Here is a 6,242-nt window from a genome sequence, read left to right as displayed (position 1 = left end):
AATGCGGGCGGGGCGGGGCGGGGCGGGGCTGGGCTAGTGTCTGGGCGGGGCGAGCCGGGGAGGGCGGGGCGGGGCTAGGCTAGTGTCTGGGCGGGGCGAGCCGGGGAGGGCGGGGCGAGCCGGGGAGGGCGGGGCGAGCCGGGGAGGGCGGGGCGAGCCGGGGAGGGCGGGGCGGGGAGGAGCTAGGCTAGTATCTGGGCGGGGCGGGCCGGGGAGGGCGGGGCGGGCCGGGGAGGGCGGGGCGAGCCGGGGAGGGCGGGGCGGGGCGGGGAGGGCGGGGCGAGCCGGGGAGGGCGGGGCGAGCCGGGGAGGGCGGGGCGAGCCGGGCCGGGCCGGGGCGAGCCGGGCCGGGGCGGGGCAGAGGACGTGACGGCCCGGCGGCGAAAAGGGCACGGCCGGCGCCTGCGCAGGGTTTCCCCCATGGGGCGGCCTCGCGTGTGCGCCCCAGTACTTAGGGTGCGCGAGGGTGTCTGCGTCCACTGAACACTGAGGGGTCGTCGATGCTGTGTTTTTAACACTGCACCTCCCACGTCGACATTATCTTTAAAGATAAATTGACAAAGGCAAATCAGGCTGGGGGAGTGGGCGCTGATAAGAGCCGGGAGGTAACCACTCCGCGCGCCCAGGGCTGAGAGAATTTTGTCTCTACGGAGAGCCTCCGTCCCCCTGCCATGGCTGGTTTCTGAAGAATTTCCTCAAATTCTGAACTTTCGCACAGGCCCCTGGAGTAATTGCACCTGGATGCGCACCAGAGGCGGCCCTGCTGCCTTTTAGGTGCAGAGAGAACGCATTTCTTGGCCCTTGATGCCGGCGGTCTGGAGCGCGCTGGAGGCCACTGAGAGGGGGGGCGTCCCGGAGGGTGATTCCTGACCTGTCTCTTCCAAGTGCATCCTCTTCGTGAACTGAGGTTTCGGAGGAGTGGGAAGGGAACCCTGGAAGCAGCAAGAAGGCTGTCAGGAAGCCCTCTTTCCCTCTGCCTATTCCTTTCTCTTTTTAAATATATTTTAAAATATTTTATTGATTTTTTACAGAGAGGAAGGGAGAGGGATAGAGAGCTAGAAACATCGATGAGAGATAAACATCGATCAGCTGCCTCCTGCACAACCCTCTACTGGGGATGTGCCCGCAACCAAGGTACGTGCCCTTGACCGGAATCGAACCTGGGACCTTTCAGTCCGCCTAGAGCCAAACCAGTTAGGGCTGCCTATTCCTTTCTGCTTACATGTAAAAGGCTCACGTGGCGGTCACCTGTCATGTTCTTGCCTATTTTATCATCCGTCCCTGGTCAATTTAACATCTTCAGAATCTACTTGGCGTCTAAAATGGACAAACTCTAGAATTAACCTAGCTCAAACCTCTGTTCCTAGATAAGGTTTTTCATCCTGAAGGCTTTCCCAGGGTTCAAGTCTTGGGAAAACGGACATAAAATGCCCACTTAATATGTAATTGGTTCCTGTATGTAACTTTTTAGTGACTTGAGTACATATTCTTTATGAAGGATTTTTCTCCACGGAATAGGGTCTCTTTGCTGTCTACAAATACTGTTTTGTACTTTGAGATTTAGTAAGCATAGAATTAATAACCAAAGCGATTATTGAACTGGTTCACAGTAGACCTCCCTCACTGCTGTAAAGTACTGTCTTGGTAATCATTTTACACATGGAATTTTCTCTTACTGAAATCCTTGACTATTATTTGGAGAAGTATTAGTGTTCTGCTTTTCTTCCCACTGGAAAGGAAGGGAAAGTTGATATAGAATGTTGTAGAGAAATTTTTTCTGCCTGTCTGTGAGGTAAGCACTCTTTCACATATGTATCTAATTGGATTCTTGGAAGGTTTCAGGGTGGATATTGTTTCCCCCACCCCCATTTTATAGATGAAGAACTAGATTAGCTTCAGATGACTAGGAAATAAACAAGGTAGGATTCAAAGACATCAGTATGACTCCTAAGCTTGTGTTTGCTCCACCAGATCATGCCACTTCTTAAATTCTGAATTTATCTTGTAATTAATGCTACAATCCTCTAAAAATGTCCTCTCAGCAAAATGAAGATTTGCAATTTATTTTTTTTTTTTAAATATTTTTATTGAGGTATTATATGTGTACATATCTTACTATTACCCCCCACCCCACACCCACACATGCCCTCCCCCCCCAGAGTTTTGCTTCCATTGTTTATGCTTATATGCATGCATACAAGTCCTTCGTTTGATTTCATAACTCCCCCACCTTTCCCAAACTTTCCCCCTGTACTTTGAAAGTCTGTTTGATGCTTTACTGTCTCTGTATCTATCTTTTTGTTCACCACTTTATAATGTTCTTTACTATCCCTAAATGAGTGAGATCATGTGGTATTTTTCTTTCATTGACTGGCTTATTTCACTTAGCATAATGTTCTCCAATTCCATCCAGGTTGCTGCAAATGATGAGAATTCCTTCTTTTTTATGGCAGCATAGTATTCCATTGTGTAGATGTACCACAGTTTTCCGATCCAGTCATCTGCTGATGGGCACCTAGGCTGTTTCCAAATCTTCGCTATTGTAAATTGTGCTGCTATGAACATAGTGGTGCATATATCCTTTCTGATTGGTGTTTCTAGTTTCTTCGGATATATTCCCAGGAGTGGGATTACTGGGTCAAATGGGAGTTCCATTTTCAGTTTTTTGAGGAAACTCCATACTGTTCTCCACAGTGGCTGCACCAGTCTGCATTCCCACCAGCAGTGCACGAGGGTTCCTTTTTCTCCGCATCCTCGCCAACACTTGTTGTTTGTTGATTTGTTGATGATAGCCATTCTGACAGGTGTGAGATGGTACCTCATTGTTGTTTTGATTTGCATCTCTCGGATAATAAGTGACTTTGAACATGTTTTCATGTGTCTCTTGGCCTTCCTTCTGTCTTCTTTTGAAAATATTCTGTTTAGGTCTGTTGCCCATTTTTTTATTGGATCATTTATCTTCCTCTTATTAAGTTGCATAAGCTGCCTGTAGATGTTGGAGATTAAACCTTTATCAGTGATAGCATTTGCAAATATGTTTTCCCATGCGGTGGGCTTTCTTGTTGTTTTGTTGATGGTTTCTTTTGCTGTAAAAAAGCTTTTTATTTTGATGTAGTCCCATTTGTTAATTTTCTCTTTAGCTTCCATTGCCCTAGGGGCAGTGTCAGTGAAGAAGTTCTTTTGGCATATGTCTGAGATTTTGTTGCCTGTGGAGTCCTCTAGTATTTTTATGGTTTCCCGTCTTATGTTTAAGTCCTGTATCCATTTTGAGTTTATTTTTGTGTATGGTGTAAGTTGGTGATCTAGTTTCATTTTTTTGCATGTATCTGTCCAGTTTACCCAACACCATTTATTGAAGAGACTGTCTTGACTCCATTGTATGTTCATGCCTCCTTTGTCAAATATTAATTGAGCATAGTGGTTTGGGTCGATATCTGGGTTCTCTATTCTGTTCCATTGATCAATATGTCTGTTCTTGTGCCAGTACCAGGCTGTTTTGAGAACAGTGGCTTTGTAATACAGCTTGAAATCTGGTATTGAGATCCCACCTACTTTATTCTTCTTTCTGAGGATTGCTGAGGCTAGTCGGGGTCTTTTTTTATTCCAGATGAATTTTTGGAGAGTTCTTTCTAGGTCTGTGAAATATGCTGTTGGTATTTTGATGGGGAGTGCATTGAATCTGTAGATTGCTTTGGGTAGTATGGACATTTTAATGATGTTGATTCTACCAATCCAGGAACATGGTATGTTCTTCCATCTGTTTACGTCTTCCTCTATCTCTTTTTTCAGTGTCCTGTAGTTTTCTGCGTATAGGTCTTTTACCTCCTTAGTTAAGTTTATTCCTAGGTATCTTAATATTTTTGGTGCGATGGTAAATGGGATTGCTTTTTTAGTCTCTCTTTCTGTAAGTTCATTATTGGTGTATAGAAAAGCCATAGATTTCTTGGCGTTAATTTTGTATCCCGCTACATTGCCGAATTCATTTATTAAGTCTATTAGTTTTTTGATGGAATCTTTTGGGTTTTTTATGTACAATATCATGTCATCTGCAAATAAGGACAGCTTCACTTCTTCTTTTCCAATTTGGATGCCTCTTATTTCTTCTTCTTGCCTAATTGCGATAGCTAATACTTCCAGTACTATGTCAAACAGGAGTGGTGAGAGTGGGCATCCCTGTCTTGTTCCTGTTCTTAGGGGAAATGGTTTTAGTTTTTGCCCATTGAGTATGATGTTTGCTGTGGGTTTATCATAAATAGCTTTTATTATGTTGAGGTACGAGCCTTCTATTCCCACCTTGTTGAGAGTTTTTATCAAGAAAGGGTGTTGGATTTTGTCAAATGCTTTTTCTGCATCTATTGATATGACTATGTGATTTTTATCTCTCAATTTGTTTATGTGATGTATCACGTTTATTGATTTGCGGATATTGTACCATCCTTGCATTCCTGGAATAAATCCTACTTGGTCATGGTGTATGATCTTTCTGATGTACTGCTGGAGCCGATTTGCTAGAATTTTGTTGAGGATTTTGGCATCAATGTTCATGAGGGATATTGGCCTGTAATTCTCTTTCATTGAGTTGTCTTTATCTGGTTTTGGTATTAGGGTGATGCTGGCTTCATAGAAGGAGCCTGGAAGTGTTCCTTCCTCTTGAATTTTTTGGAATAGTCTGAGGAGGATAGGTTTTAGTTCTTCCTTGAAAGTTTGATAAAACTCTCCTGTGAAGCCATCTGGCCCCGGGCTTTTATTTGCCGGAAGCTTTTTGATGACTGCTTCAATTTCTTCCATAGTTACTGGCATGTTGAGCTGTTTAGAATCTTCCTGATTAAGTTTTGGAAGGTTGTATTTTTCTAGGAATATGTCGATTTCCTCTAGGTTGTCCAGTTTGTTGGAATAGAGTTGTTCGTAGTATTTTGTAACAATCCTTTGTATCTCAGCGGGATCTGTTGTTATTTCACCTCTTTCATTTCTGATTTTGTTTATTTGGGTCCTCTCTCTTTGCTTCTTGGTGAGCCTGGCTAGAGGTCCATCAATCTTGTTTATCCTTTCAAAGAACCAGCTCTTGGTTTTGTTGATCTTTTGTATTGTTTCTTTGGTCTCTATGTCGTTTATCTCCGCTCTGATCTTTATTATTTCTTTCCTTCTGCTTACACTGGGCTTATCTTGTTGCTCTCTCTCTAACTCTTTGAGTTGTTGGGTTAGGTAATTTATTACCATTGTTTCTTGTTTTTTGAAGTAGGCTTGTAGAGCTATGAACTTCCCTCTCAGGACTGCTTTCATTGTGTCCCATAGATTTTGGATTGTTGTGTTTTCATTGTCGTTTGTTGCCATGATGTTTTTTATTTCTTCCTTGATGTCTTTGGTAACCCAGTCATGGTTTAATAACATGCTGTTTAGTCTCCAAGTATTTGATTTCTTTGGGTTGTTTTTATTGTAGTTGATTTCCAGTTTTATGCCACTGTGATCTGAGAAGATACTTGATATGATTTCTATCTTCTTGAATTTGTAGAGACTTTGCCTATGTCCTAACATATGGTCTATCTTTGAAAATGACCCATGTGCACTTGAGAAGAATGTATATTCTGTGGCTTTGGGGTGAAATGTTCTGAAGATGTCGATTAATTCCATCTGTTCTAGTGAGTCATTTAGGTTTGATGTTTCTTTGCTGATTTTTTGTTTAGAGGATTTGTCCAATGGTGATAGTGGGGTATTGAAGTCTCCTACTATGATTGTATTACTGTCAATCTCTCCTTTGATATCTTCCAGGAGTTTTTTAATGTATCTTGGTGCTCCTGTATTGGGTGCATATATGTTTACCAGAGTTATTTCTTCTTGTTGGATTTCTCCCTTTAGTATTATGAAGTGGCCTTCATTATCTCTTGTTATGTCCTTCACTTTGAGATCTAATTTGTCAGATATAAGTATTGCAACCCCAGCTTTTTTTTCATTTACATTTGCCTGGAAAACCTTTTTCCATCCCTTTACTCTCAGTCTGTATGCATCCTTTTTTTTGAGGTGGGTTTCCTGTAGACAGCAGATATCTGGGTTTTGTTTTCTTATCCAGTCTGTTACCCTGTGTCTTTTGATTGGGGCATTCAATCCATTTACATTTAAAGTTATTATTGATAGGTACTTATTTGACGCCATTTTTATTCTATACCCCTGTGTACCTTCTTTGCTTCCTATTTCTTTCTTTCTTTTTTTTTTTTTTTTTACAGCAGACCCTTTAGCATTTCTTTCAT

Source organism: Eptesicus fuscus, chromosome 8 (assembly GCF_027574615.1).
Source record: "Eptesicus fuscus isolate TK198812 chromosome 8, DD_ASM_mEF_20220401, whole genome shotgun sequence".
NCBI lineage: Eukaryota > Metazoa > Chordata > Mammalia > Chiroptera > Vespertilionidae > Eptesicus > Eptesicus fuscus.
This window is presented reverse-complemented; position numbering follows the sequence as displayed.